This window comes from Ambystoma mexicanum, chromosome 6q (genome assembly GCF_040938575.1).
Source record: "Ambystoma mexicanum isolate Mex_15411 chromosome 6q, UKY_AmexF1_1, whole genome shotgun sequence".
NCBI classification, from domain to species: Eukaryota; Metazoa; Chordata; class Amphibia; order Caudata; family Ambystomatidae; genus Ambystoma; species Ambystoma mexicanum.
Window position 1 is genome coordinate 469,206,841 of NC_090937.1, and position 12,314 is coordinate 469,219,154.

General features: G+C 43.8%; 1 long non-coding RNA gene across 4 annotated transcripts in view; it reads left to right on the forward strand.

Annotated features, from left to right (window-relative positions):
• Window positions 1-12,314, forward strand: part of LOC138516113 (uncharacterized) — a 229,590-nt gene that overhangs the window by 47,953 nt on the left and 169,323 nt on the right. For 2 of the 4 annotated variants that reach the window (XR_011282228.1, XR_011282230.1), the window contains one exon: window positions 6,126-6,271. The exons of the other annotated variants lie outside the window; for them this stretch is intronic. This is a non-coding gene — a long non-coding RNA (uncharacterized lncRNA). Of the gene's footprint in view, window positions 1-6,125; window positions 6,272-12,314 lie in introns of those variants that run through there. 4 annotated transcript variants of the gene reach the window in all.

Genomic DNA, 12,314 nt, shown 5'->3' on the forward strand with positions numbered 1-12,314 from the left:
GCAGCCAATGTTATAATGTAAGGGCATTGAATATATGGTCATACTTTTCTCGTCCGACATCTAGACATGTTGCCCTGTTTTGTAGCGCTTGCAGTGAATTGATGTCTTGTCTGCAGAGTCTGATTTACATGCTGATTCCATAGTCCTGTTTAGACAGAACACAGGCCTGGGAGGATTCCAATTTGTGCTGCAACTTGAGGAATGGTAGGAGGCATTTCCTGGAGAATGCGTTAATTTGAGGTCTAAAAATGAGTACGAAATCAAGCGTTATGCTGATGAATTCCAACGTTGTCAGCTATTGTTAGAGCATAGCCCAGGGATGTAGGCCATGAGGGACGTGTGACCAGATGGGTAGGCACCACTGTAGGATTTTAGTATTGGTGCTGTTGTGGCACAGGCTGTTCTCTGACACCCACAGGTGGTTAGAATCAAGTGCTATGAGGATGAAGTGGCAGAATACTCGTACACACAATTGGTGAAGTATAACCAGTTTGAATCTGAGATTGCTCGTTAGTTGCAAAACAGGGTTCAGCATTAATTAAATATGCCTTCTCTGCGCCATTGTATCTGTGTCAACCAAAGTAACCTCTCTTAACTACTTGGGGGTCTACCCTGCAGATTCCAGTGGCCAAGAGTAAGTGTGAACTATCCTAGTGACAGTAAGTTTACTCATCACTCTTACTCATGCCTTTCTAGGGATTGTCGGTTATCCCTGCCTTGCACTTTCCCTGGACCTTGTACTACCTACATAAGAGTGCTAGGGCAGAGTGAGAGAACTCCTACAAGACCCAGTGGACGCATAGACATACATTTTTTTTTCTGGTGGGCAGGAGGAAGTGTGAAGATGGGAATTTGAACTAATGCAAGTGAACACCTATGGTAGTTAGCCAATGTCTCGTCACCAAGCTAACTCATGAGCAGCTGGGTATCCTCACCCACGAAAGTATTTTCCAGATTACTCACAGTCTCTGGAGTCTTTGAGTGCCCCAACACACTTCTTGTCTTCATGCTTGCCTTTGTCTTGATCTTCAGACTGTCCCAGCGTTGACCAACATCCAAGGACTTTATAATCTTGAAACGCGTCTCAGGGCAAAACCATGTATCCTACCACACTTTCTTGCCATAGGCGTTCCTCTTTTTATTACCAGGGTAAGACCTGCAGCTTACACTGCATATTTCTGGGTAGCAACTCTCCTCCTATTTGGATATATCTTGGTAGGATTGTCTTTCCCCTATACATAGGTTGCACCAATGTGGCAAACATCCTTAGTTGGTTCTAGTGTCTGGGGTAGAGCCTGCAGAACGATATTCTCCAGCCTCTTCCTTCAAGGACTAGCTCTTTCCAACCTCTCTTGGCACTCTAGCACCTGTTCTACCATGTGGCTAACTTGGCTTTGCCAGCACGTGTTCTGTATCCCTACTAGAAACTGCCCTATTTGGTTTGGCCAACACATGATTCTCTTACTCTTCTTTTTCACCTGCTCTCTTTGTAACACAACTCACACCCGAGAGCCTCATAACAACCTGCAAGTCACAAGGTGTGGGCCTCTTTTTATAGTCAGGCTCTGGATGCAATTGTCTCAATGAGCGTTCTGGTTTTTGCCACTTCTTTCCCATTGGCAAGTTGTTTACTTATTGGATGTTTGCCTTAATGGTACCAGCTCCTTCCCATATATCTGGATTTCATTTTCTTTTAATACCAGGAAATATGTATCTCTCGCTAACTGAAGCGTTCTGGCTCCTCCATTCTCAAACGAGGTTGTCTGTCTGATTGTAGCATCCTTGCCCTCTGTGTAGACTCTTGGTCCAAGCGTTTTCTTTTCTTGTGGCAGGATTTTCTTTTGGGTCGCGCTTGCATTCCATGCCAGGAATTGCACACTGTAAGAGTGTGGTTCTTCAAGTCTCACGTCATGCATAACAATGTGAACAGTTACCAAACTGTTTATGCAATCACACTCTAGTGCCAAACGTATTTGAAACTTTTTCTAGGAATGGTTTTCTCACGGTTCTCTTCGGTAGTTAGCAGTGTAGACACCTGAACCCCTGTGTTTGGGAAAATGCCATATTTTGGGTCAGTGTGTTCTATTTAGTGCTGTCTACCTTGCCATTAAGGTGTCGAGGTAGGAGTGACAGAATGTCATCTGTAACAGAATGCCATCTATGAGGGTTTGCAAGCTTGACCCTTTTTGATTTTTGCAATACAAAATGATGGGTGATTTTCTTTGTCAGAAAGTGTGCTGTGCTAGACAGAGCTCACTTTCAAACCTTCATTCTGAAAAGTATAGAGTACACATGTGAACTCTGATGGGACTTGTCTACTGACACACTTGCAGCTGCGATGTGATTTTTCCAGATGGCAGATGCATTGTGACATTTACCTTTCTAAAGCAGTCTGCTGGAATCAAATTAAGTTCAATGGGGGGCGCTGTTGCGTGTGATGGAAAATGGCAGTGGAACGCCTATGCTCCTGAGACCCGGTGCCCGCGGTGGCGATATCTGACCTCGTGCTTCATTTGAGAGGGGACAACTGTGGACTAATTGGCCCAAATGTTGATGGGTTGCTTATTTGCCTTAGCGCTCACCGTAAAATCCTTCTCAGTGCCAAAATGTCCCAAGGTCGACCATGCGGGCCCTGATGAAAATGGCAGCCGCCAGGGGTGCCGTACTATGAGGACTATTCCCCGTCCCTGGGGAAACAAAGCTTGCGGAGGAGACAAACTGCAAGCCCGGCTGCCCTTTTATGTCCTGTTGGGTTGATTGGAGCCTGATTGTATCCTATTGTGGGCTCAGTGGTGCAGATCGGCCTGCATCTCGCACCGGGTGGCTGGGCGGGCTGGAGACCGGGCGCAATGTGGAGCGAAACCTGTTTGGCGGCAGAACGCTGGCAGGAGATGGCGGGGGCTCCCTGCATTTACAACAGTGCAGAGACTCATGGCAGAGGGATGGTAGGGTTCTTCAATATCAACAGGGAGCATGCATTGTCCTTGAGTGGCATGCAGTGGACGCTTGGGCAGAAATTATAGGACATTTGCTAAAGTTACATTGGTGTGTGACTGACATAGTTCAGGAGCCTCCGACATCTTTCATTTCACTTTTTAGTGTGGAAAATCTGGGATCATTACTGACTGTTGGGGTTGATACTCATTATCCACATCCTCGCTGCTCATAATCCTCAGGAACTGCTGTGAGCGGAGGGCTCTGCAATCCTGCTGTTGTCGCCCGGAAAATATTGCAGGTTGCGATGACCAAAGGAGCTGGAAGAAAGCAGAGCTCAATCAATATATCTACCAAAACCACTTCGAAATTGCTGTTTGCCTCAGGAGAAAATATGACTGCAAGTGAGGCGTCAGGCTCTAGCAAGCCCACTGAGATACAATGTATGATGGCCTGTATGCAAGAGGGCTTTACAGCTGTTAATAACTAACTGGACGACATTACTGGTACGATCAGATCTATTAAGACAACGTTTGAGAAAACGGATTTGAGGCTCACAGAGGTGGAGAATAGGGTGGTGCTAGTAGAAGCCGATGTGTCCCGTCTGAAATCTGATGTAGCTACTGTGACAAATCAACTTCCGGGGCACCAGTGGTCCAAGGCTGAATATCCGTTTCTAAACCATCACTGAACCCCACAGCTCTAGTACATCAGAAGGGATCCGAACAGATTGGAATACAAGTAAATTATAAGACCTCCTTGGCCAATTTTGGTAACCTGGACGGAACAGCAGGCTTAGCTCCGCAAGGTCGTGGATCGTTGGTTAGTTGCAACACAGCAAAGATACAATTATTACCCAATGATAAAAGGGACTGTCCATCAAGGTTGAATAAAAATATCTACTTAATTATTACTACAACAGAGAGTTTTAGCACACTACAATTACAACCCACACTTTAAAGGAACACAGAGGACAGTTTCACAAAGGATAGGGATGCACTCATTTACACCCCATTATGCAGGATCTTGTAGCCTTTGGGGAAATCTTCGGGCTTCGACTTAACTGTGGTAAACCAGAGCCTTTTCCTCTCAGTGAGGCCACGGTTGAACTCCGTGATCTGTTTGGCCTTGCGTGGACGCAAAAGATGGTGCGATATTTAGGGGGTAAAGTAATCACACTACACTACACTATACGACAATGACTACACTAAATACCTGATGTGCCACTCACTTAAGCGCCGATCTTGGGCATCTCTACCGTTGTCAATTGCTGGGAGAGTTGAGCTACTATTCTCCCCAAAATCTTTTATTTCTTTCAAAATATTCCTAAATGGCCTGGTACAACGTTTTTGGGGAACTGGCAGCTGCTATCAGTGACTTTGTGTGGCATTCGGGCGCTGTATGCCTGAAATGTGACACTTTGGTCCTGCCTTTTACAAAGGGAGGCTTCGCTGCTCCAGAATGGCATGTGTACTGGCTGGGGGCGCAGGCTTAGTACGCGGCCTTCTGGTTTGCCTAAGATGTAGTCATGCCCAATATTATGCTTGAAAAGCGATCTGCGGGGACACAGGACATGCACTCTCTGGTTGTGCCCCCTGGGCTGCGTGATTCTTGCCCCTTTTATCCAGTGAGTGTCACATCACTAGCCTGGTGCAAAATATGGAAGTGATAGGGTGTCGCACATCCCTATCACATCAACTTTCCATTGTGGAACTGCGATCCAACATTCCCTAGAATAGATGGAACTAACTAACGTCGTTGGATCCAGAATGGGTTTAGGGTGTTGGGAGATATGTTTAAGGATCGAAATGTATTTCTGCGGCGGACATTCCTGCATTTATGCAACATAAATTCATGCATTGGCTTCAATATATTGCCATCTGCTGGGTTTTCCGGGGTCGATGGAGACATTTCCCGGTGGAACCTGAGAACTCCTTTCTTGGGTATATCATGGGTGCTTACGGATCCCAGGGAATATTCTCTTCTATGCAGAGAGTGATTCAGGGTCGTAGGTGTTCACCTTTGACTCATTTGCAATCAAAATGGGCTGTTGATATGGGTCTCGAGATTTCAGATGACACCTGGAGATGTGTGGGCAAACCCGAGAGGTCTCCTTTGATTCATTTATACCGTTTGATACAATTTAAGGTCCTACACAGGTATCACAACATGCCAGTCAGGCTAAAGCTATTCTCCCAAGCAATTGTGGGTTGTTGTCCTAGGTTTGGTGGGGAAGGAGCTGGATACTTCCACATGTTTTGGTGTTGTCCCAAACTGGATGACTATTGGAGAGATGTCTGCATTATCCTCACTGATATAACGGGTGTCAGATTAGATGCTACCTCCATGCAATGTTTGTTTCATGTTTTCGAGGGTAGGGTAGCAAAAGGGTGAACTGGTGAATGTATGCTTGTTGCTAGCCATGCGTTGTTTGCTTTTACATTGGTCAGAATCCACTGTACCGTCAACTGATCGATGGCTGAAATCTGTTGCATGGGCCCGCAATACTGAAGAACTTTGGACCACCTTGCAAGTGGTTGGGAATCGCCCGAAAGACAAATATCTGCCCTTCAGGCTATATTTACTGCGTGCTGTAGAAGACCGGTATCGCGTCCTTTTGTCAACACCTGTTTTTCCGACAGGTGTTTTGCTGTAAGAGTTTTGCTGAAAATTTCCATCAAAATTTTTTGGGGGAGTGGGAAAGGGTAAATAAAGGGTTGGGGGAAGGTAAATAAAACAATATTAAAATAAAGGGAGATTGGAGGTAAGCCCACAAAAATAATGTAAACAGAATTTCAATTAGGTTTTTCACCAAACTCCCGTGGCAAAACACCTGTCGGAAAAAAAGGCTGTCGCCGAAATGACATGAAACCAGAATACCGCCCATCTGTTTTGTAACAATGGTCTGAACCCTCTTAATGGGTTGTTACTGTGTATTTATAGAAGCCAATGCCTCAGGTATTAATGCTTTAGTTGTGTATGGTTTTTGTAAAATTCCTCGAGCATCGCCTGTCCTTTCCTGTATAAATATGCTTAGTTTTTACCGATATATGTCATTTTACAAGTGAGTTTTACTGCTCTGTACTAAGTGCCTAACAAAGAAAGTTAAAAAAAATATATATTTTCAAAAGTGCTTGCATCCATGTTCAGACTTTATGTATGTTACGATCTTTCTTTCCATCATGTGACAGGTCCATTAGGTGTCTCTCCCAGTCTGCACATCTAAGGTAATATGGCATCATTGCTTGCAGCCAAGCCTGCGTGTCTTGTCCTGCCACCAGTTGCAATGCGGACAGCAGCCAGAACGTCTTTGCGACCGCCTAAAACTCAAAAATAATGGTCTTCTCCAACTTCATTCTCCCGTGATCCAGCGGATCATCCCTCAACACTCTGTCCGGGACACCTGCAATCTGTCTTGACTGCTTTGCCATATTTATATGCCATACTTTGGTGCCTCCAACATGGCGCTCTTTGGACAACACTCCCATGCGGACTCTGGGTTTCCTCCTCCCACAGCAAGCTTCGCCCACCCATTCACCTTGGACAACCATCTGACAATAGTGTGTTTATTTCCCTGATGAAGGCGTTGTGAAATTTCTATACGTCGAAACTGGTTGGGACTGGCTAACTAGAGGGTCCTGGAAAATGTTCTCGGGTACCCTTACTTCTGCAGAAAAAGAAATGGATTTATGAAATCTTACATTGAGAATTATGTGTTTGTTTTGTGTAAATGTATTATGAGTTGCTGATGGTATGAATGAGGATATGATTTGTATTTTTTGATATTACAAGTGTTTCTAGATTTGTCCGTTTTCTCTCGCTAATGGTGGGCATTCCATTGGGTTTGGACTTTGTTTTCTGCTTTCTGAATTAATTGTATGATTGGCTTTCTATGTGGAAAAAGAACCTTACATAAAAGTTTCTTTGAGAAATAAGATCTAGAACCCTTTTATTTCCCCTGTTTCTAGGTTAAGGGACACCTGCTTTTCCGTTTTTCCGGCTTTAAATGCAAACACTCATTTGTCTTGTGGCAGTACTTTTGAAATATACATATGAAGCTACAGCTATTTAGACATAGTGCCATATGAGTAAATACAGTTAAATTACCACAGTCTTGGGAGGATAGCCAAGCGGCAACGTGCTCGCCTTGGAAGCAAGACCACACGGAGCAACACAGGTTCGATCCCCGGGTCCGCGCTTAGAAACCTCTTATTAAATGCGTTATAAATAACCTATCATATCAATGTATTTTATTCACTTGCTTTCCACCGTCACCTGCATCTGTAGAGCCATTTCTATATTTGTGTCTTGCCCTGGGAATTTCACCCACGATAGATGGTGGGCATGCCCAGGATACCCTTTGTCCTCTGTTGGGGAGCCTTCACACCTTTCCCAGGACAAGAGGGCATATCTCATCTGGGGGTGGGATAGGAGCTGGGAGCTTCAAAGAGGCCTCTACTCCATAATGGGGAGATCAAGCTAGGCAGATAAATACTGAAGCCCTTTGATCCTAAACAGTCAGGGGAGAGGGGAGTGTACAGTGTTGCTGGGAGAGAGCCTAAACACTGCAGAAGAGGCCAGCCATCTTAAATATGCCCAGGTCACACTTCCTTCCCGAGACCCCATAACATCCTGCAGACAAGACACTCTGGTAGGTGACATTGCAAGAAATAACCATTGTTACAGTAGCCAGGATTGGTCCCTTACAAAAGACTTGAAGACGACCAATCAGCTCTGGCAAAGTGATCATATAATGGGGATAGCCACCAGAGCCAATTTGAATTATCTTTGAGAACAGCTTGGGAAATCATCTTTTAAGAATCATTATTGGGAGTCTTCTTTACATCACCATTGGGCCAACTTAAAGAAGATTACATTGGAACCTTTTTGGGGTACAGATTGGTCAAAGGCTTATCTATTGGGTTAATATAAACACCTCTAAGGATAGTGCATACTCTCCCCTCAACCTCTTCTTTGGAAGTGACCTGCTGGAGGAAGTACTGACTTCTGCTGGACACTGGTACCCAGGAACATGCCTGTTTAAGTGGCCACCCTGAAAATGTCCCTGGCACCTGGCTTGGTAGGGCAAAAACCAGACTCTCCTTCCCTCAGGAACTCAGTGGAGGCACGCAGAGCACTGCAACTACAAATAACAAAAGAAGCTGCCTTTGGCTCTTATCAACTTAATGCCGCTTGAAGTGCTATGAGCTCTATTGAGCCGCCACCCAGAGTGCCATTGAGACATCGAGTTCAGAACACCAAAGAGTCACCGCTTCTTACCAACTCCATGTCATGAGGCACTTGCATTGAGATCCCAATGACAACAAACAACATGAGAGTGAGTGAGGAGTGAGGTTGACGGACAAATCGATCGCAAGTACGGGCTCATTCGGAATCAACAACTAACCAAGCAAAGGGTAACCCTTAAAACAGTTTCAAAGACTAAGACCCTAAATGATGTCAAAACATACCAAAATTTTAGTAAAAACATTTCTAAATTGTTATAAAAGTGCCAAGTGATTTGCTTTCTGAAAAAGATTTGAATAAAGTGCACATGCGTATGTGCAGTTAATAACATGTTATGGTATTCATACAATAATAGAGTATAACTGCACCACAAAAGCAACCCATCCACCCATTCAAACAGACTCATTCATCCATTCACACACTCTCATACGACAAAGAAGGAATACCGAAAAAGTTGCAAAATGCATGAACACCCAAATTCACAAGTTAAAAATGCACTGGTACTCGATCCCAGCGGGCACCGGGAATCTCACTTCTCTGTACAACGTGGCCATGCGATGAATTCACAACTACGATTAAACTGCGTTTTTATATCTGAAGATACTTCAAAATCAATTACAAGTACCCAGTTGTTGTTGCCTACTTGAGTTTCGGCTGGTGGGCGAACAATCTTTGAAAAAACACCCAGCCTTCTCCATGGCAGGAAGAAACGAACTGGTGGATGGGACCAAAGCATAGATCTTGTATCCATTCAGTTTGCAGTGGGGAATTATATTCTATGGGGCAGTTCCACCCTCCCTCCAAACACCTCCACAGATCTGCCAATCCCGGAAAGTAGTTTGGGGGTCCATTTGCCGCACACAGGGCCCAACTCCAATCCTCAGTAGAATGCTGAGGTGAATGTCAGTCATGTGGAAAACTTTGTAATGCCAGACTCAAACATTTTTGACAAGGATTGGAATTGACAGCCAAATCCAATCTGATGTCTTTGTTGCAGTCGTGAACTCTCAGCAGCCTGGCTCAGTTGGTGTCTCTGGCATAGGCGTGGGAATGGGAAATAGGGAGGATTCTCTCTTGATACCACCCTGCCTGCTGATAGAGAACAGCAGGGCGGGCGCAGTGTAGAGCGGACCATCAATACCAAGGGAAAACCTGGTACTCGTTATGGCAGCAATGTAAATTGAATAGGCTAGGCAAGGTCCATGACCGCTCCATGAGGCACAGAACTTTTTTCTGTACTTGGACTATAATCCCTTTTGAATGGGTGGATGGGTTGTGGTTCAGTTACCCCCTATTCTTGTATGAATGCCATCATATGTTATTAATTGCACATACGCATTTTCACTTTATTCGAATATTAAATCTTTTTCAGAAAGCAAATCACTTTGCACTTTAATGACAATTAAACATGTTTTTCATTAACAATTGGTATGTTTTGACATTATTTCATTTCTTAGTCTCGAGAACCCATTGAGACTTTGAGCTACGCTACCTCTAACATCGCCTGCATGTCCCAAGCTTGTTTTGAGACGGGAGCAATTGCAGCTTGTCGAATTGCACCACTTTGTTGAGTCCCATCGAGCCAGCTTCCCACCTCAAACCCGACTAAAAGCACCGGAAAGTACCCCGAAGACCCAGTTCGATGCTGTAGGAACCTTGAAAGAAGTAAAAAGGTAGAAAACCATGGTTCTGTCTCCTGGCCTTGTTCTATGTGCCCTAGTCACATTTAAACCCAAACAACACTTAATACCTTAAAGACATATTCTTGAACGTTTGACTTTCCACAAGATGTTTCACCTGCTGACACCTGGTCTCCCATACTGATTTATTTATTTATTTATTCATTCATTCATTTGTACAGCGCACATAGCCCATAGGCACCTAGGCGCTCCATTACTACTTAAGCATATGGTTACATGTTTCCTTTCTGCTTAAGAATATGGTTACAGGTTTACAAATCTTCAGAGACAGACTTTATATTACATATAAAAACATTGATCATCATATTGACATAGATTTCAAGGCAGATAATCACACAGATTTACATTTGTATATATTGTTAAGAAGAGGGACCCTAGTCGTGTAGGTACAGAATTACTAGGTTAGTAGGCTATTGCTGGAGGTCGGATCTGAAGCGGAGAATTTTTTAATTTGTTCTAAATGACCAGTAGGAAGTGTCATTTCTCAGCTTTTTCACACAAAATATGCATTACATGTCTATATCACTGCAGGGGCTGGTTTTTAGTGTTTTAATAGCTTGTTGTTTTGCTTTAATTAAAGTCTTTTTTCTATAGAACCTTGAGTGGGCATGTATTGTGGTACTTACCTTACTATTGTTGTTTTGGATGCTTCCATGCAGGCTCACACCCTCCATAAGAGTATACACTTCCCTCAGTCAAACCAACCGGAAGATACGAGGGAGGAATACCATTCGTGCTTTCCTTGTGTCACCTTTATGATTGGGATCACATGTATTCTAGTAGTAGTGTGGGGCTGAGAAGGAGCTTAGAAGCCACTACTTAACTATGTACCTCAGAGGGAAGTAGTCATTGCATAACAGTAGATCATTCTGCAGTTTTTTGGGGAGGTCTGACCATGCTTATTATTTGTTAGGGTCTGTGAAGTTTCTCATAAATGTGGAACATTTGAGGTGTTTTGTGTGCAGCCGTCTAAACTCTGTTATGGAGCAACTATTTTTCCACCAGATTACTCTTTGGTACCCTCTTGTAAAAATTAGTCAATTGATTTTGTGGAGCTCAGGACCTGATTTTTTCCAGCTATGTTCTCATTTCCTGCCTTCCCTGCTGTGTTCTACTAACTGTTTATTTACCAGTTATCAGTGGCTTTTTTGTCAGGTTACGTTTTTCTGTTCAACTCTGTTGTACAGCATTTCGTGTGGGGTGTTAGACCTATTGAAATTGTGTCAATAGTTGTAGACTTGTAGGAGGCCCACGCAGTGAGACACAAATCCAAGATGTGCAACCCTTTTGTATTCAGGTCTTTCTTTCCTTTTCATAGGTACAAAGCTACAACAGAAAACTATGCTCAAAACTGTGTGAGGGTAAGGATAACTTTGTTTGAGTTCAGATCAGATCCTCCCATCAGGAATAATCCCTAACTTAATCAAGTCCTTGACTCTACATGAGACACCGTCAGGGATAGAAATTAAGATTTGATTAGCAGGAGCTAAAGGCAGCTCCTGGCTATCCAGCATTAGACAATGACCACAGGCTACCATTGGGGTACAAGAAGCTAGAACATAGCGTTCGGCAAAGCTAACTTTCATACAAGATGCAGACTTATAATATTTTACATTTTGTTGACTCCTTGTGTTTTAAATGTTGTTTAGATGTGTCCTAAAATGTATTCATAGATTGTCCCAAGAGCATAAAATTAAATTCAAATGGGTGTGTTTGTTCGGAATCAGGTGACCTGGGGAGCCAAAAGTATCTCCTGGTAGCTATTGGTTTAAAGCTAACCAGGCTCTTCTAGGCTTCAATCAGGAGATAATTAGCTCACAGCTCCCCTCAATTTCGAAACCTGCACCCTATTCTAATCAAACAGAACTCAAAAGTTGACACATTGATAATACAGTTCTAATGCAGTTATAAGCAATTATTGATCCTTCTGACTATCCTTTAGGTCCCCTCCTGGACCTTTGAGATCCTCCTGGAACTCAAAAGAGGCCTTTATCCAGGCCTTGGTCATCATGCACTGTCACTGGTCTTCTCCCAGACTATGGGTTTTGGTTGGAGGAAATGATCAGAATCAGAGGTTAGGAAAGACTGTTCAAAATGAGACCGGATTTGAAATGACAAGACTGAGGGATTTACTATCCTCCAAGAATGCTGCTGAGCATTCGGCGGCCTAGCCACATAGGAAGAGAAGGCAGAATAACTGAAAAAGGTATTAAAAAGTGATCTAACCATACAACAGGCAAACATGAGGGTACTCTCACTGTTTTTCAGCAGCAAAGACCAGGTCTAATGTGTGGCCATGGACATGGGTGGGTCCCGTCACAAATTGCAACAGTTGGAGATCTGACAGTCAGTTGATCAATCCAGAGCCATAGAGATCAGAAGGATCATCAGGCCACATGTTGAAATCACCCATTGAGTAAAGGGAGGTGTATT